The sequence below is a fragment of the Culex pipiens genome, chromosome 2, assembly GCF_016801865.2.
Source record: "Culex pipiens pallens isolate TS chromosome 2, TS_CPP_V2, whole genome shotgun sequence".
Classification (NCBI taxonomy): domain Eukaryota; kingdom Metazoa; phylum Arthropoda; class Insecta; order Diptera; family Culicidae; genus Culex; species Culex pipiens.
Window position 1 is genome coordinate 184,309,551 of NC_068938.1, and position 21,222 is coordinate 184,330,772.

The window sequence follows — 21,222 nt, forward strand, 5'->3', positions numbered from 1 at the left end:
AACTTTTTAAATTATTTTAAAATATTCATAAAACTGCGCTTTTTTTGTAGAAAAAACTTTTGAGAATTATTTTCGAAAAACTCTCAAAAAATATAAAAACTAAATATTCTTCTTCTTTTACAAAAGTAAACACAAATATCTAACATTCCCGTAAATCGATTTTATTTGCCCATAAATTGCTTCCCGTATTGGGAAATAAGAAAAAAAAAGCAGCCCAAAAACGACTCCATTTTACTGGAACCTAAATTGTAAAACATCTGTTACCAATGCTGGTATATCTTCTTCGCTTGGGAAGAAAAACTGTGCACCCCGGCGTTACTTCCGGTGAACCAGTTGGTGGAAGTTAAGGGGGGAAGCCAAAGGGCTTCTAAAACGAAACGAAAGGACATAATATTAACTTTTTTGCTGCTACTGCTGCTGGTGGTTCCTCTTTTTGGCAATCTGCCGCCCTCCCGAGCAGGGGTAAATAACACGGGAATACCAAATTTTGGTATTACTTGGGCAAATAACAGCGACCAAAATGTGCCCTTGGTTGACCAGTAATAGATGGTAAAATACCATGAAATCATACCAAAATCTTGTATGTGTAAGGGCACAACAATACCAAACCATGTTATTCCAAGGGTAAAATAATAACACAAAATAGAACCATTTCAATACCAAGTTGAGGTCTCCTGGATTTTTGAACATTGCTTGAATACCAAAACTTGGTATTGCCATGGTTTTATTTTTAGGTATTCCCGCGCCCTTGGAAAATCATATTTTGGTATTTCTGTGTGTCTTTCACAAACATGATTTTGGTATGATTTCATGGTATTTTACTATCTATTACTGGGCAACCAAGAGCACATTTTGGTCGCTGTTATTTGCCCAAGTAATACCAAAATTTGGTATTTTCATACCATTTTTAGTGCAACAGTTGCAGTTAGTGAAAAAACGGAAATGATCCATATGCAACAGCCAAATCTACTCACCTGATGATTCCATGTTGTTATTAGTGATATTCTTCACCACACCGAATGCATTTGTCATTGATGAACGGCCTGTGCTTGAAGTTCTTGAAGCTTCTGAAAAATAACAAGATGGAAAAATAAGTATTATTAAAATGAAACTGAATTGAAATTCACCAAAATTCATTAATCTGTCGATTGACTCGTTTTTCAAAGTATTTGGTTATCCCGACTTAGAGATATTTCAACGTTTTTGAAAAAAATAGTAGTGGGTATATCACACTAATTTTTAAAATCATCTTTAACATTTTTGGGTTTCAAGTCATTTTAGCGCAAAATTAATTAACTCGTAAAATTTTTTAAACAAATTTTCTCATAGTTTCAGAGAAAATTGATGAAACCTTTCAATATTCAAATAATACCAAAATGTGCCATCCTGATTTAGAAAATTTTCCACAATTTCAAGTCATTTCTGTAGGGGGTATATCAAAAATGTTTAAAAACAAGTTTGAAATTTCCGGTTTTGAATGAAAGCATTCGCTTTGAGACATCATTTTAGCGCAAAATTAATTATTTTGTCAAAATTGGTCAAAATTTTCCCATAGTTTCAGAGGAATTTGATAAAACACTTAAATACCAAAATAATACCAAAATGTGCCATCCTGACTTAGAATATTTTCCACAATTTCAAGTCATTTCTATAGGGGGTATATCAAAAATGTTTAAAATCAAGTTTGAAATTTCTGGTTTTTAATGAAAGCATTCGCTTTGAGACATCATCATACTGCAAAATTAATTATTTTGTCAAAATTGGTCAAAATTTTCCCATAGTTGCAGAGGAATTTGATAAAATACTGTAATACCAAAAGAATACCAAAATGTGGTGTTCGATCATTGACAAATTCTGCAATTTTGCAATATCAAAACAATACCTTAAATTGGTATGATACCACATTTTGCTCTTGCATAATCCTTAAGACAAATTTTAAAGGGTCCAGGAATACCAAAATTTGGTATTGATACCAGAGAAAGGTATTATTACGCATTTCCCTTGTTATTTACCCATGCTCGGGGCTTTGGAAGGAAGTTGGAAGTTCATGTATGAGTAAATGCTGTCCCCGACGTTGCTCACAGCTGAACCCTTGGAAGGTGACCCTTGGCTTCTACTATCAACTTTTGATTATTCTTTTTTTTTTTAGAAGAATAATAAGTCAGAAGGAAATAGTCTAAACATGTTTAAATAACAATCTTAAAAAACTCAAACCTGAAATCTAACAAGAAATTGACATTCAAAGGTTAGCCCAAGAACGTCAACTCAACGTTTTCGGACGGGGACGAGACACAACGAACGAAAATGATATTATTGCTGAAGCAATAACTAGATAAAAGGGTTATGTAATGCACTTCCGCTCAAGCAAAGTAAGTTCAGCTCGTTTGAAACTGGTTGCAAACCAGAATGGTCTTCGTTTTTTCGTTATTGGTTTTCTCAATTAGTGTGATTACGTGTACTTTTCACTTTTCAGCAAAGAAAAATAAAAAAGAACACTTTCTTCAACAAATATCCATTATCTTCAAGACCAGCTAAACTACGCCGGGTGAATTCTTAATTGCGTCTCTGTACCAGCTCTCGAGACACTGTCCCGGCCGTAACTTCAACCTCCATTAAGGGCAAACCATCGAGGCAAGTGTCTCGCAAATATCCCTCAACGTCACGTCAGCGCTGTTCATCTCAATTCATAGTTGGAAAATAAGAAGAAGACAGGACGTCGTCAGAAAAAAACCCTTGGCCCTGGTGACGCTAAAGTGGCGTTCGACGACGTCTTTTTGTCACTTGGTCGGCTGGCAAGAGGCCCAAACTGTCAGGAGAAAATTTTGCCTCTCTAAAAGGAATGGAGCGGCGAGGAACAATAATTTAAGGTGATGCGAAGGGAAAGTGTTGGGAAGGTAGTACTGTGCACTGGAAATTAGATTGTGCTGTGGAAGGTTTACTATCCTTTCCTGTCTAGAAAATTTACTTGTTTTTGAGTTGATGGAACGAAAGTGACAAGTTGCCAACAAAAGTTCTGAAATGATTCAATCTAAAAGATCGGAAAAAATCAATTCCAGCTAAGACCGATACAAATATTTTTGAAAGTGTCTGTCCCTTAGCTTTGACAGAGGTCATAACAAACTATAAAAATTAAAATAAAAAGTCAGAATTCAACATTACAATATTTCAAAGCAAAAAGGCACTGAAAATGCATTATACAGCAGTACAGTTGGTTTGCAATTATCCAATAACAAAAAATCTATGTTTTGAAGAAAATAAATGTTTTTGCTCTCTTATTTTTTGAGCTGTTTTTGAAGGGAGTGGTGGACGAAAACTTTTAAAATATTTTCAAAAATAATCATCTAATAATAAAAAAAGGAATCACAATAAATTGTAAACAAAATTGTGCTGGTTTAAAAAAATAATGTAACGTTTGTTAAGTTTGCGGTATTTTTTTTGTTACGTAAGCTTAACAAACAAACTTAAATTGACTTAAAAGTAAATGTTAAGATTAATATTCAAAAAAATGGCAAATGCGAAACACAACGATCGGGGTTTGTGAAATAAGCCTGAAACAATTAAAAATAGAGATACATAAACATCAAAAATGAAGAACTAAAGTTGGGAGTGCAAATTCATTATTTTTTCACGATTTGCAATATGATAATCTAACGAATTCAAATGTTTAATAAATTGTCATGGTATTTTAGCTATTTAAAACTCCGTAAATATTTATTCACAACATTGCGTGATTTTTAGAGTGGTCTAAAACTTTAATAAATTGTAATCTAGGAACAGAAAAAGTTAAAGTGTGTATGTATATTCACAGAATTCAAGTTATTTGTATAAATTATCGAATTCTTACAAAAAATTTGTTTTATATTATTATTTATCACACTTTATAACACGAATCGAAAATGAATCAAAAATTTTAGATTATCGCAGCAAAAATAAAAACTTTATTTTTTAGGGCCGTTGCGAATATGTGTTCTGTTTCGAAACTTTATTTTTACTATAAATTTTAAAATATCATGTAAAATGAGCGTAAATTTAAACTTTCATTAAAAATTAAGATTGTTATAGACATTCTTTCATATTAAAAATTATGAAAAATGAAATTTCAATACGAAGATTTCGGAAATTTTTGAAATTATTCACAAAAACTTTTGAAAACAAAGCAAATTAAAAAAATAGAATCTTCAGAATTTGTAATGTATCTGTATCTAAATTTGAAAAAATAGCAAAAAATTTAAAATTTCACATTTTTTAACTTTTTAGAATATATGGAAATATAGGAAAAAAAAACACTCTTTACTCTTTAAGGTTTTTATTAAAACTTATAAAGTTTTTTTTTAATCTCTGCAAAAAAACGATACTTAATCCACCTTTAGGTGGTTGGTGCCTTCCTCACATTCATAAAGTCAATACATTCAGTAAAAATAGCAACATTCCCCCTTAACATAATTAATAAATCAACTTTATTACTAATTTCTTTAGATAGGGTTCGCAGACCATCAATATTCCAGCTCATCGACAATTCAACGATCGTTCGCATGGAAGATTCAGACAATATTTCTATCACAATATCTGAAATCCGGGCTCAAAAAAGTGTATAAATAATACTTAAGTGCTAATAACTTTTGATAGGGTTGCCAGATCTTCGATGTTTTAGGCTCTTTTTAATATTTTTCTGAAAATGTATAACATGATAGGTTTTCTTGAAAGAACCACCCGTTTTTTAGCATAACTTTTGAAGTACTAAACTTGCTGATTTTAAATAGAGACCTATGGTACCACAAGACAGATTGAATGAGACTTATATGGTCAAAATCCGTTCATCCAGTCCGGAGATAATCGAGTGACATTTGTTTTTGTTCACCCACCTACACACATCCACACAGACATTTGTTCAGAACATGATTTTGAGTCGATATGTATACGTGAAGGTGGGTCTACGAGGTCAAATTAATAAGTTCATTTTTCAAGTGATTTTATAGCCTTTCCTCAGTTAGGTGAGGAAGGCAAAAAATATGAGAACCATTAAATTGTAATAAAATATGTTATTTATAATAATAAAAAGATTATTTTATCATGATGTTTGCGGAATTCCAATGTACCGCAAAAACTTTTTTTCTGGCAAAAATAAAATTTTCGTCAATTTCTAAGTATTTGGTCAATTTTTAAGTATTTTGGAAACTTATGATTGCAAAATAACTTGACAGATGTGTAATGCATTTTAACACATTTTTTTTTAATTCAAATGTTGAATTCGTGGCCTGTATTTTTTTTGCATAAAAATAAACTTTAAAAACATGATTGCAACGGCCTAAATTTAAAGAAATAATTTAATAATTTCGTTAGCATTAAAATAAATTTGGAAATATTAAAAAAATAATAAGAGTTGAAATGAATTCGAAGTTGCTTGGAATTTTACAATAACGAAAGATTTTTTTTGTAATAATTAAAATTCAAATAAGTTATTTTTTACTAACATGAGCCATTTATCATTATTTCGACGTGATCGTGCTATCTACTCACACGTCGCTTTTTGACGTTCCGAGAGAAACGAGTTTTAACGATTGACCTTGAATAAACAAAACTGAGAGTACGCAATGTAAAGAAGAACAAGTTTGGTTGAATTACAATCAAAAATGTTTACAATAGTCGGGCATGCACATGTGTCAAACGCGTTCCAACTAAAATCCTTTTGGCAGGTTGTCGCACTTGCAGCAACTTTCAGGGGAGAGCACGATCAGATCAAAGTTTGTTTTTTAATGAAGATTTACAACAATGCACAGTGTTTTTATCGTTTTTTTTTAAATATCTCAGGTTTAAAATCGAATTTTGGGAATCTGTGAAAGTCAAAAGGTGAGGCATTGAGAGTTGGACAAAATTGCGATCTCAGCTAAATTTGGCCCTGAATGCTCGTGCAGCAAGTTAGCACGATCACGGCAAAATAGCGAATCAATCTTGTCTTACAAAAACAGTTATTTTTGCATTTTGAATCTTGAAGGCTGTTTCTTTGTTGTTTTTTTTATTTTTGAATCTTTACCATCCTCTAGTTATTGATAAACTATAAATGAAACAATATGAATATTTCTTGGATGAAAAAATCGTATGAGAAGAACCATTTTTCTCAAGATTTCAGAAAATTTCAACCCTGTGACAAACATCTGAACCTGACAGTGCTCTGCCATCAGCACACAAATACAAACACAGAGGCAGATGCGGAGGCCCCACGCCAAGTTTGTTTGTTACGATACAATGAACTAAAAATGATTCCCTCCAAGTGTGACAAGTACCTCTCGAGAAGGAGGAAGAAGAAGAGTAGGAAAGCTTCTTCCAACCGGGGGAGGACAAAAACGAAGAATCAAGAGTCTACTGCGATGGAAAAGAACAACCCCCGGTGTCTGGCTGTGTGCGCTTGTATTTGTGTGCGTTGGAAATGTTTCTGGTTCATGTTTGTGTGTGTGTGTGTGTGTGTGTGTGTTGTATAGTTTATCGCCTGGGGTGCGTTTTGCTTGTCGCTTTTCAACTCCATTTAAAAAGTTGGTGCTCATTTTTGTGTTCCTTTGCGAGGAGACGACAAGAAGTCGTGTGCTGTGCTGTCTTTGTGTGTATGTGTAAGGCCACCTACTGTCAATTTACGTCACTTGATTGTGAATAGCAAACAAGTGGGTCGACTATCGGACTTGTTAATAGTACCAGGGGCTTGGTATACATACATGTATGCTATTTGTAAATTATTTTTGTGAAATAATAGTTTTTTTCAAAAGTTTAACCCAGACCCAAACCCAGAGAGGTCATCAACATTTTTATCATTTTAAATTTATATAGCTTCTTTAACTTTGCAGAGTAACAAGAAGTTTGCATATTTTTCCGAATAATTACACTCTGAATTATTACTGTTAAAAAGAAGGAAAAGTCAATAAACATATTTTCAAGCTTGTAAATATTTTTAAGTAATTATATCCGGTTTAAACTCAGTGCTTTCAGCATTTCAATAGAGAGATAATTTACATTTTCAAGCGAACACTCTCCGTGGTGGAATTTGTGTTTGCAGTTTCACTTTGACGACTACGACTATGGGGGAGTGGCTCATTATGAGGCAAAGTAAATATTACCACCCTTTCACCACCCACTCCCACAATTTTCCACCACCCATTCTGACAACTAAAGGGTTCGGTGGCACTCTAGTCAGTGGGTGGTGAGTCGTTTTGGCTCGGTTGGCTTTAACGAACCAACCACCACCATCAAACTGTGCCCACGTGGCAACGTGTGCGTGTTTGTGTTTGCCGGTTCAAGTGTTGTCATTTTCTCGTTAAGGAGCGCAAACAAGGATAAATTGAGCCGTTTTGGGAGCAGCAGTTGTGAAACTGCGCGAGGTTGGAGGTTTCCGCGAGTAATTTCCTCCCCGTTGCAATTGAATGGAAATGATTAATTGGGTGGAATTTAGTGGATGGTAGTGATTTCACGGCTGGCAATTGTGGAGAGAGGTGAATCTCTTGTTTCTACTATAAGCAAATTCTTCTACAAATAAATCTTCTGATCTGCCTCGGAAAGATTGACCTACTTTTCACCAAATATAGAAAAAAAAACTTTTCCATCACTTCCAGTGAATTTTCCTTCCGTGAAAACAGCATCCGTCTCCCTCAACGTCGATCAATAAGTGCCAGACAGAGTTGGTCGGAGCGCTTCTTGTGAAGGAAGCTGCCCGCATGTGCTGTCCTACCCTATTTGCGCCACCATAACGCACCCACTCACGTATGCTTGCCACCCCCACCCACTCCACGCAAAAGTTCGTCCTTGGGATGCAAAACAGGAAGCCGCACTTCCGTCCTGAGCTGTGCTTTTTTCTGAGAGTTTCGAAAAGCTGCGTAGACAAAAAGAACTTCATAATTTTCTTTGAATAATAGTGCATTTTAACCATTAGTGGACCCCATAGTAGAATCGACGAGCATTTTTCACAAATTTTCAATATTTTAAGCACAATGCACAGCACATTAAATTTGAAGTTTTTTGAACAATTCTGACTACTTGTTTCATTAATTATTTGTTTTTGTGCAGAAAAATAGCCACTGGTGTTTTTATATCAAATTTAACCGATATTGGATGTTTTGATGCATGGTGTGGGTCTAATAAGAGATATTAAGAATTAAAGTGGGCATTTGCTAACTTTTCGTTGTAAACAAATAAATTTTGTTAACAGATATGGCTTAAAACAACATTAAAACATAACAGACTTTTAAACTCATTAATTTCGGAAAAATTAAAAAAAAAACGTGTCAAAAGCCACTGTAAACATAAAAACGATCAAAAAGAGTAATTTTGATGCATTTTTTTCCATATAAATTACTTAAATAGTTGACCAAAACAAAACAATAGATTTGTTTACAGTTGCTGATAAAATCGCAAATGTTTTTTTTTTTTGAAGGTTTGATATTGATTAATTATTATTACATATCATTTCAAATTTCAATTATGATGCTTTAGTACAATAAACTGAAGTTTTTAAGGCTCTGCAAGGCATCATCCCCAATCGGCCATTTGGCGGCCATGTTTGTTTCAGAAAATATTGGACCCCCTTAGTTTTGCTCGAAATTGAGGAGTTTTTTGTTTTATTTTAGTGAAGTTCCTTAAACTTACATTATTTCGACATACTGATTTGTAGACAAAAACACGCTTTTAATTGTGATTTTATTGAATTTTTCATCAAAAAACCTTCAGAGGGTCCACTATAGGAAAAAGGGTCCACTAAAAGATAAAGTACCCTATTTGAAACAAAAATAAGAAATAAAATCATGAAACTAATTGAAATAAAAATTGATTTTATCAAAAAATTGAAAATAAAACTTAAAAAAAATAACTTTTTTTAAACTGAATTTGTCACATTAAATAAAAATTTCAATATCAATAATAACACACACAATTACCAAAGATTTATAAAATGCAAAAAAGATCGACTATTTGTAAAGTAAATATTTTACTATTCGGAATGTAAACCTGTCAAATATATTAAAAAAAATCTCAATAAGTTGTTCGATTTTAGGATTTTCTCTGCTTTTTGAAAATTAACATTTGTACCATTAAAAAATACCTATAATTGCAAAACGGTGAAATCTTTATCAAGTGTGAGATTTGCTGAAGCGTGTTATTCAATTTTTTCATAAATTTACAGACCTTTTTTTTTAAACCAGCTCACAAAGTCGTACGGAGCAAAAAAAAAAGGTTTTTTTTGCTTTCAGATGGCATGGACAAAGTATTAATCAAATTTAATAAGGCTGGTACTAATTTTATTAATGTTTTTGTTCCTCATTTCAAGATAAAAGAAGGGAAAAAAAATTTAAATTTCAAGCTTTTTTTTCAAAATTTTGCATCAAAAAAAACTATAGAAATGATTGCAATAATGCTACTTTCGAAAATATAAAAAAGACATCAATTATAATAAAGCAAAATATTTTAATTTTCATAAACTTTTAGATTTTTTCCGATCCTTGATACAAAAATTCTAAATTTATAAAAAAAAATTGAAAGTAAAACATACAAATAAGCATTCAATAATGTATTTTGAAATATTACAATCGATTTTTCAAGTTTTTAAATGAATATTTCAAGTTAGGAGTTTGTTGACCTTTTATTTAAGAAAAAGTTTTCAGGACAAAAATTTTAACTAAATTCGAACAGGCCTAATACAAAATTAAAAATTGTTATAAACTTTGCAAAATTTCAGATAATAACTCTAAATGTTAAATCTCAGCAGGAAACTCAGAGTATGCTTTTATTTTGTTTGATGAAATTGCTGATTTGATACTAATAGAAGCTAGAAAGTGCTTATTCTTAATATTTTTTTTTATTTCAACTATTATTACCAAAAAAAGCACCCCTTTTTTATTGACAGAGAGGGCATTTTTCGTATTTTTTTAACATCTTATTATTAAACTGACAAAATGATAAAACAACAATCCATCACTGTTTTGAAGAATATTGGATTTTTAGAAATATATTTGAGTTTTTTTCAAGAGTTGAAAAAAAATATTCCAGTTTTCCTTAAATTTATTCCATTAGAAATTCATTTTACATTAAGATTAAGATAAAATACATTAACATTAAGATAAAAAATTCGGCAAGTCTGATAATGATAATTTCTGCTAAACGATGAAAAAACTCTGCAACAGGCATTGGATGATTATTTTTCATGGACTTTTAATTTAGCAAGTCTGCAGACATAAATAAAATTACACAGCGTTTATTATTTCTATTTTGTTATAAATGCGTATGTTTTTATGTTTTGTAGATTTTTTAGCTGATGTATTCCGAAATGTCATGATTTCTTCTCACTTATTTTTTTTTGCCGAAATAACAATTACTAGTTAAAAACTCGAGAAAAATTTGGCCAAAAAACCCAGTGATATCGAACAAGGTCTATATCTATTTTTGTATTTTAAACATTTTTTATGGCATTATTCAATAGCATTCAATAGCAGCACAACAATCAACGATTGTTCAATGTTATACAACTTTATTCACACATTTTCAAATATTAAATCATCCCGAGTTAGACGAACTCGAGTTCGCCGGATGATAAAGTTCCGGATTGCTGGTTTGGCACACGTTCGGAGGCAGCCATCCTTGGACGAGTGATTTGATCCAATCTGCCAGCTGGACCGACCCTTGCGGGGAAGGAAGCTGCGAGCAGAACCACTGCAACGAAAACGGCCAATACGGGTTGATTGGGGAGTCCGCAGATGCCCCGCCGATGGCGACGAGCGCCAGAATAACGACTACGGACAAAGTTAGGAACCTCATGGCTGGGGTTGTGACTACAGTTGGGAAGTGCATCGTGTGTGGAGAAGCTTAAATAGTTGAGTTTAGAATAAATGAATAAATTGATGACCAATTGTGCAAAGTCTGCCAATTTAATTCGCAATTCAGTTCAATTCTTCAATTAACACAAAATTGCAATTAGTATTTATTTTTTTTAGAATATTCATACAACGATCGATTGCAACACAAATTTCCACCTGCTATCCACATGTCAACCCATTCTCGTACTAGTGTGGCATCCGTTTCTTGCGTGTCGAGCAAATTGGCTAGAACGCAACGAGCAGCGTAGGAAAAGCGCACCCGGAACGGGACATTAGCCTACAAACCCAGTTCAAGGAAACTCATGGTGCCAAACTGTCAACAGACCCTCGAAAAAAAAAGAAAACAAAAGCCAATACCTTGTTCATATAAATATAAAATGAACATGTCACCAGAATCAACTCCCCATCCCCTTTTCCAGAAGAAATGCTGCCATATGTGTGTGATGATTGTGAGCACTGAAAAAAAGCACGATAAACAATGGTTTTTGTTTGTAATTAGCTAAGCAATAAAAAAAAAATTTCTGAACTTAAAATTTCTAAATAAAGTTGTACCACTTTATTTCAAACATAAAAGTATAATATTTATATAGTGTACCTTTCCCTAAACTATAGTTCATGACTAGAAAGCGCCCACTTTAAAAACGACAATTGTAACACATGTCAGATAATGGCATGCAATATTTTTTGAAATGAGCTCAGAACAGTTTTAGCCTGAAATCAACACGTTAAAAACGTAACACAAATGAAACTTGAATATGAACTGTCAAACACGACAAAGCGTTGCACTAAATTTGTGGTAGCCGGGTTGAAACACATGACTGGTTATGATTTTTACTAATGTTTCAATATTGAAAGGTTGTTCCAAGCTCAAGGATGTTGGGTTGTTGGATGTTTTGATAATTTGTCTTTTAATAAGGACTACATTAAAAAAAAATGATGACACTTTTCACATCATGTAGGCTAATTAAATTCACGGTTCTGTCCCTTTACAAGGTAGCGGTGATAGAGAAACAAAAATTTTAAATTTCAAACCTTATTTTTAAAATGTTGAAGTAAAAAATACCACATAATATTAAAAAAAACACTATCACAGTTATCTCAGAGCCTAAAGTAAAATAAAAATACGAAATTATCCATGTGCTTGAAAAATCCTTAAATTTAATTTATCCGATCTGTGGTCACAATTTCAAAAATTCAGCAAAGATTAAAAGTTCCTGAAATAATCGTATTTAAATGGTGTACCATAACTTATAAATTGATTTTTAGAGGTTTTTTCTTAAATATTTCATGTTACAGCAATTATTATTTTATTTGTCTCCTGTTTTTTTTACAAATAATTATAGGGAGGAAGGAACACAAAACGTTAAAATTAAAATTATCATTTGCCTAAGAAGTTAAATTTGTTTCACTAATAAAGAAACTCGCAAAACATGTGTTTAAAATAAATTTATTTTCCGATATTGAAAATCTAATAGGGTAATTCTCTACCAACTCACACGAAATCGGGAAAAGTTGCCCTGACCCCTCTTCGATTAGCGTGAAACTTTGTCCTAAGGGGTAACCCTGATCACGAATCCGAGGTCCGTTTTTTTGATATCTCGTGACGGAGGAGCGGTACGACCCCTTCCATTTTTGAACATGCGAAAAAAGAGGTGTTTTTCAATAATTTACATCCTGAAACGGTGATGAGATAGAAATTTGGTGTCAAAGGGACATTTATGTAAAATAAGACGCCCGATTTGATGGCGTACTTTGAATTCCGAAAAAACGTATTTTTCATCGAAAAAAACACTAAAAACGTTTTAAAAATTCACCCATTTTCCGTTACTCGACTGTAAAAATTTTTGGAACATGTCATTTTATGGGAAATTCAATGTACTTTTCGAATCTACATTGACCCAGAAGGGTCATTTTTTCATTTAGAACAAAATTTTTCATTTTAAAATTTCGTGTTTTTTCTAACTTTGCAGGATTATTTTTTAGAGTATAACAATGTTCTACAAAGTTGTAGAGCAGACAATTACAAAAATTTTGATATATAGACATAAGGGGTTTGCTTATAAACATCACGAGTTATCGCGATTTTACGAAAAAAAGTTTTGAAAAAGTTACTTTTTGCGTTTCTCTTTGTTTCGTCGTCCGTGTCTGTCGCGGGTGACCATGAACGGCCATGATCGATGACGACCAACATTTTCAAAACTTTTTTTCGTAAAATCACGATAACTCGTGATGTTTATAAGAAAACCCCTTATGTCTATATATCAACATTTTTGAAATTGTCTACTCTACAAATTTGTAGAACATTGTTACACTCTAAAAAATAACCCTGCAAAGTTAGAAAAAACACGAAATTTTAAAATGAAAAATTTTGTTCTAAATGAAAAAATTACCCTTCTGGGTCAATTTAGATTCGAAAAGTACATTAAATTTACCATAAAATGACATGTTCCAAAAAATTTTACAGTCGAGTAACGGAAAATGGGAAAATTTTTAAAACGTTTTTAGTGTTTTTTTCGATGAAAAATACGTATTTTTGGAATTCTGAGTACGCCATCAAATCGGGCGTCTAATTTTACATAAAAGTTCCTTTGACACCAAATTTCTATCTCATCACCGTTTCAGGCTGCAAATTATTGAAAAATACATCTTTTTTCACATGTTCAAAAATTGAAGGGGTCGTACCGCTCCTCCGTCACGAGATATCAAAAAACGGACCTCGGATTCGTGATCAGGGACAAAAGTTACCCCTTAGGACAAAGTATCATGCAAATCGAAGAGGGGTCGGAGAAACTGCTTTTCATCGTTGAAGTTTATATGGGGAAAATCACGAAAATGTATGAGAAAAAACATCTTTTCAGTAATTTTCTGCTAGGTGGCGCAGGTCTCGCCCAAAATTGTCCAAGTGTGAGATTCTTGTAGGAAATTTAATTCCCTACAACTTTGTCGAAGGATGCAAAACGATCCGAGTTGATCCTGATTTTCTTGTCCTGATTTTTCCAGAAAAAAATATTTTCTTATATACTTCCTATGTACTGCCCATGATCGCATAAATGTCCCATATGCATTTTCATCCTTTTTGAGTTAATAATGCAGTTTGGTTCGTGTGCTCTTTCCGAAAAGCCTATAACATCCAGTATTTTGTTCTAGAAATCAAGAGGAAATCCAGTTTTTTCACGAAAACTTAACACGTAGCCTTATGTATGGGACAAACTTCAAATGAGTTTTTCTCAGCTTGCTGTTTTTGCATATGGGACATTTATGCGAACATGGGCAGTATACCCCTTGTATACTTTCAAGTAAATAAGCCGATTTCTTTTCATCGCATTGATAATAACTCATCAGGATCAAGTCGGATCGTCTTGCACCCTTCTACAAAGTTGTAGATAATTAAATTTCCTACAAGAATCTCACACTTGGACAATTTTGGGCGAGACCTGCGCCACCTGCTGCAAAAATCCTGAAGCGATGTTTTTCCCCATACATTTTTGCGATTTTCTCCATACAAACTTCAACGATGAGAAGCGACCTCTTAGCCTTAACCGATTTGGCTCAAAATTGGCACAGTTACTTGTTTTTGCCTAAAGAATCGATCCAGGGGGTTTCTCTTGCAAATTTCCGAATTGTTCAATTTTTCTTGTCACTCTTATGTTCAGTGTCTCTCTTTATCACTAGGAAGCTTCGATAATCTCTGTAACAACGATATTAACTGGTAAAAATAAATCTAACAAAGTGCTTTTTTTGTTTTTTTTTTTTTCATAAAATTATTTAAAAAAAAAAGTGTGCTTAAGGTGAAGCCGTTAATCATTTTGGGAGATAAGTGATCATCACTCTAAAATATTCTGTACAAAATTCAATTTAACGAATTTCTCCACCAAAATGAATCAGCATGTGCCGGCTGTTGCCTTCTTGAAGCCACTCAAGGAATTTTTGGTCTAAATCAAATGTGTCTCAAAATTTATATAATTTTGTGGAACAATCATTGACGTCCTAGTTGGCAATCATTGATTAATGAAGATTTCCATAACTTCGCAAGGAATGAGATAATCGTTTCCAAAAGGAATCAGCATGTGTAGGGCAGTATTCTAAACAACTTGTAGAAGGAATTTTGTCAAAATATTGAAAGCGACGCAAAATTTATATCATTGAACGAAAAATCATGGCAATGATGGAAGTCTTCACGTGCTTATCATTTAATCACTTACGAGCAATTCTCTACGAAATCGGTCTTTTTTAAGAAAAAAAAATTGGTGATTATTTATTTAACTTTTTGTCACTAAAACTTGATTTGCAAAAAAACATTGTTTTTATTTTTTTAATTATTTGATATGTTTTAGGGAACATCAAAAGCCAACTTTTCAGAAATTTCCAGGTTGTGCAAAAAATCGTTGTTCGAGTTATGATTTTTTAATCTATACTAATTTCTTTAAAAAATCGAAATATTGGTCGCAAAAATTTTTCAACTTCATTTTCCGATGTAAAATCAAATTTGCAATCAAAAAGTACTTTAGTGAAATTTTGATAAAGCGCACCGTTTTCAAGTTAAAAAAAAGTGTATCTTTTCGAACATTGAGTAGTACGCTCTTTTTGTTAGTCTTGATTTAACAACGAAGTTTACCATTTATGTTAATGAAATAAAACAAAAAGGTAATGTCTAAACATGTTTATAGCAAAACTGTTCTCCCTCTCCAACCTCAAATCAATAAATTAAATTACGTGCTCCACGAGCCGTTACGTCCCAAAAAACCAAAACGTGTCGAAAAAAATCCCTTCTCCACCCACAAAAACCAGCAATCATTCCAATTGCATCACCGTGACCGCGCGCGCGGTTCGGCAATTGTGTCGAAATTGCGTAATGTACACAGGCCAATACCGACGCCCACCTCTCCCTCCTCCTCAAATTGATATTGATTTTTCCATAAATATTGCATTTTATACTGGATTTTTATTTTTTTCATTCTCTCCCATCTTTGCTTTTCCACGCTCATTTTTCCGAGCTTTTCACCACCGGGGTGTTTTTTGCCTTCCTCACTGAGGTAAGGCTATAATCCTGCTCTAAAAATGAACTTTCTATTAAAAGCTCCTAGACCCACCTTCATGTGTACATATCTACTCAGAATCGAAAACTGAACAAATGTCTTTGTGTGTGTATGTGTGTGTGTATGTGTGTGTGTATGTGTGTGTGTATGTATGTATGTGACCAAAATTCTCACTGAGTTTTCTCAGCACTGGCTGAACCGATTTTAATCGAACCAGTTGCATTCGACTTGGTTTAGGGTCCCATACATCGCTATTGAATTGTTTGAAGTTTCGATAAGTAGTTCAAAAGTTATGCATAAAAATGTGTTTTCGCAAATAGCCGGATCTCAATTATATGCATGTAAACGATGTCCGGATCCATCATCCGACCCATCGTTGGTTAGGTAATCAAGAGACCTTTCCAACGAGTCCTTAACATCGAAGATCTGGCAACCCTGTCTCGAGTTATGACCACTTAAGTGATATTTATGTACTTTTTTGAAGCCGGATCTCACTTAAATGTATGTAAACTATGTCCGGATCCATCATCCGACCCATAGTTGGTTAGGTAATTGAAAGGCCTTTCCAATGAGTCCAAGTCATTGAAGATCTGGCAACCCTGTCTCGAGTTATGACCACTTAAGTGATATTTATGTACTTTTTTGAAGCCGGATCTCACTTAAATGTATGTAAACTATGTCCGGATCCATCATCTGACCCATAGTTGGTTAGGTAATTGAAAGGCCTTTCCAATGAGTCCAAGTCATTGAAGATCTGGCAACCCTGTCTCGAGTTATGACCACTTAAGTGATATTTATGTACTTTTTTGAAGCCGGATCTCACTTAAATGTATGTAAACTATGTCCGGATCCATCATCCGACCCATAGTTGGTAAGGTAATTGAAAGGCCTTTCCAATGAGTCCTTAACATCGAAGATCTGGCAACCATGTCTCGAGTTATGACCACTTAAGTGATATTTATGTACTTTTTTGAAGCCGGATCTCACTTAAATGTATGTAAACTATGTCCGGATCCATCATCCGACCCATAGTTGGTAAGGTTATTGAAAGGCTTTTCCAATGAGTCCAAGTCATTGAAGATCTGGCAACCCTGTCTCGAGTTATGACCACTTAAGTGATATTTATGTACATTTTTGAAGCCGGATCTCACTTAAATGTATGTAAACTATGTCCGGATCCATCATCCGACCCATAGTTGGTTAGGTAATTGAAAGGCCTTTCCAATGAGTCCAAGTCATTGAAGATCTGGCAACCCTGTCTCGAGTTATGACCACTTAAGTGATATTTATGTACTTTTTTGAAGCCGGATCTCACTTAAATGTATGTAAACTATGTCCGGATCCATCATCCGACCCATAGTTAGTAAGGTAATTGAAAGGCCTTTCCAACGAGTCCTTAACATCGAAGATCTGGCAACCCTGTCTCGAGTTATGACCACTTAAGTGATATTTATGTACTTTTTTGAAGCCGGATCTCACCCAAATGTATGTAAACTATGTCTGGATCCATCATCCGACCCATCGTTGGTTAGGTAACTGAATAGCCTTTCCAATGAGTCCAAGTCATTGAAGATCTGGCAACCCTGTCTCGAGTTATGACCACTTAAGTGATATTTATGTACTTTTTTGAAGCCGGATCTCACTTAAATGTATGTAAACTATGTCCGGATCCATCATCCGACCCATAGTTGGTAAGGTAATTGAAAGGCCTTTCCAATGAGTCCAAGTCATTGAAGATCTGGCAACCCTGTCTCGAGTTATGACCACTTAAGTGATATTTATGTACTTTTTTGAAGCCGGATCTCACTTAAATGTATGTAAACTATGACCGGATCCATCATCCGACCCATCGTTGGTTAGGTAATTGAAAGGCCTTTCCAAAGAGTCCAAAACATTGAAGATCTGGCAATCCTGTCTCGAGTTATGACCACATAAGTTATACTTTGTTTTTTTTCTGGATCTAAAAAAATGATGAAACCACTCATATACCCATTTTTGGTAAAAAGTGAGGAAGGCATCAACCACATAGGTGGATTAAGTTAGTTTTTTGTATTGTTTTTATTTTTCCATTACAGCGAGCCATCAATTTCGAAGCACTCATCCATCCACGTGCACAGGTGCACTTACACAAATACTCAAACACCCCATAAGAGTGGAGTCAGAAGTGGGGTGGTGCCATAATGTGAGCACATATGCCACGACACGTATTTATGCTTCGAAGGGTGGTTCGTTTTTGTTTTCATTCAATCCCCTGTCCCCCACCTCCAGCTGGCAGTTTCGAGGGGTTGTTTGTCTTTTATCCAGCTTTCCTCTTGGTTTGACATAAAAGAACGCAAAAGGAAAAAAGGGCGCAAGACCTCTCCACACTTGACCGCCACCTGGTGAAAAGAGAAGGGGGTGGCGTGCCATCACGTGCAATCAGCTGGAAGTTTGTTTTTGATGATGAGTGTACACTTGGGGAAATGTTAAGGAAGGAAAATGACGTTGTGGTGGGGGTATCCTTACAAAATGAGAATCTTAGTAAATATAAGTAAAATTACAGCTTCCAAAAAATCGGTGAAAAAAAAAATTGAGCCATTCCCACATCAAAACACTTATACTTCCACAACCGGACTCTCCATGCCGATACCATGTCCGCATCCAATACATCAAACGACCAAATGTCAAATGCTCAAACTCACCGATTGCGCGGTAATCTACCTCGTAAGACCACCTGCTTACAGGTCCACTTCTACCACAGCTCGTATCAGCATGCCACCTCCAACCTCAAATCGAACACGACGTTCAATGTTTGTCTTCCATCAGCCACCCACAGCAATAAAGGTCCTTTCGACCACAAAACGGACATACCCTTGACCAACCCACTCACCCTCATCGCATGCCACCGGGAAGTTCATTTTCTTCTAATCCTTTCGCCCACGCAAAACTGACGTTTCCTTCCCGCAAAATGTCCAAAATGCAAATTGTTGCTTCCTCCCGCCATCCCTTGATGTATGCATACCCCTCTGGAATGCTGCTGCTGCTCGCTTGCTTGCCTTTGATTGTTTCTCAGAAATTGTATTCCTGTATGGGTAAGTGTGGGTGTGTATGTGTACCACCCTGGAAGAGCAGCCAACACCGGAAAACAAATGATCCGGTCCGTGTACGATTCAATTTTCGCTCCGCGATCAGAACCGAGCACTCTTGGGCGCTGATTTAGCCGCGGAGGAAAATCCAGAAGAGTTGAGATTTAGGGTGGTTCTAAAACAATTTTTTTGTTGTTTTGTAGTTGAATGGTTTACATCATTTTCGACTTTGTGTGTATGATTCCGATGGCTGGCAGCAACATGAATGGAAAATATAGTTTGTCATAGACTTGAATTATGCAGATTCAGCTAGAGCCCCCAATTTCCCAAGGTTACAAATTTCTGGAGAACCGCAAAATTTTCATCAAATTTCCCAAGAATTGCTGGGAGTTCCCAAGAAATTTCAATTTTTTGGAAAATTACCAAGGTTTCGGTTCTGATTAATATTTTGTATGAAAATTGTACAGGACAGCAACTTTAATGGTCAAAATTAGAGCGTCCAATTTCCCGTCCTGGGAATTCCCGGGATTTCCCGAAAAAAATATTTCTCATTTCCCGGGAAACAGGGTTGTGGAGCCGGAGTCAGTGGAGTCGGGTCTTTTTGGGGACCTGGAGTCGGAGTCGTCAAAACTATAATAGCTGGAGTCGGAGTCGGCTAAATTGTATGAGCTGGAGTCGGAGTCGGAGCCGGAGTCGTAACCTTCTGATAGACCCGGAGTTGGAGCTGGAGTCGGAGTTGTCAAAAATTTAATATAATTTACGAACTTATTTATTGTTCAATATTTGTTATAATTGAGGTTAATTCCGATTTTTTATATTTTAAATTTAATTATTGAAAATTAATGTAGCTAGCTTATTAACTTACAAAATGAATGTAAATTTAAAGTAGTTAAATAAAATGTTCAAATTTTTCAAACAACAAAATTCAAATTTAATCAGAAAATTGTTGTGCTGAAAATGCGAAGTGCGGTGATTCTGGGGACGCGCAGTCCTGTTTTTTCGCGATAATTTTCCTCGTAAATGATCGTAAAAATGTACCCGAGCAGACGGAAATAACTTGGGAATAACATTTTTTGTTATTTGAAAATACTAGGCAAATAAGATTTTATGTTATTTATAACAATATTTGTTATTCACCGTTATGATTTTTTTGTTATAGGATTGTTATTGTAATAACAGACTAATAACATTTTGCGTTATTCTTCGAACAAATCTTTGTTATTCTTTTTTGTTATTTTAACAACTAATCCGATCATCCCAATAACAGTTGGAGGTATTCTTCCATAACAAAAAATGTTATTCCCATGTTGTTTTGACTTTCAACCAATATCAGACCAATAACAAATTTGGTTATGATAACATAAACTGTTATTAAGCTCTTATGCAAAAATGGATTTTGCCAGAATATTCCATAACATTTTTTGTTATTTTAACAGTGTTTGTTATTAAAATGGCATGAATTTTGTTATTACCATCTGTCCGGGTATTCTAACTGGTAGTTTAAGTATAAACTCATCAAACTATCGATTTTATGAAGAGTAAAGCGTCATCTATTTAGTATTTAGGAAGACGACGGAGCAGATTACGAGTGGGGCGTCGGCAAGCTGAAGCAGCACAAGCGGGAACAGGCCTTTTTCGATGTATTGTGGACATGCGAAACCTTTGAAGATTAGCTGATTTTGAAAATGTTATCAACTGGTGAGCTCCATTTTTGTTTACCTTGACCAAATTGGATCAAAACTGAATTGATATAATACAATTTTTCAAAAAGGATTGTTCGAGAGTAATTTGTTGAAAAGTATTTAAGAAATAACTGTTTGAAGTTATTATTTTGAAATATGAAAAAAAATCGTTTCATTTCAACCAATTTTACACTATGAAACTTGTTTAAATGTAATCAATGTATAAGGACATATAACCATATAACTGAAATCATACCATAAATGGAACCATGAACAATCTTATAAAATTTACCCAAAGAATGCAACCACATTTCAAAAACTCGCTTTAAATATTGTAACACTTTGAGTTTGGTTTCATGAAATAGTGTTTTAAGTTAAATAGCGCTAGAAATTAGATTTTCAAGGCAAATTCAATGATTATCTATTTATTCAGAAGTTGAAAATGCTTGTTTTGAAATAAGTAATTTACCATGATAAACATCATTTCATCATGATTTTTTTTTCAGTTCAACGTTATGGTCACTGATAAAAATTTAAATGCAATTTTTTTTTTGTGGGGCATAGATTTTTACTATCCAAACACTTTGACTCAAAA

The 21,222-nt window shown here is 34.2% G+C and overlaps 1 protein-coding gene and 1 pseudogene across 12 annotated transcripts in view; both read right to left on the reverse strand.

Annotated features, from left to right (window-relative positions):
* LOC120415418 (whirlin) overlaps positions 1 to 21,222 on the reverse strand; it is a 242,413-nt gene that overhangs the window by 168,243 nt on the left and 52,948 nt on the right. The window lies entirely within an intron of this gene.
* LOC120415427 (uncharacterized) lies at positions 10,474 to 10,800 on the reverse strand (annotated as a pseudogene).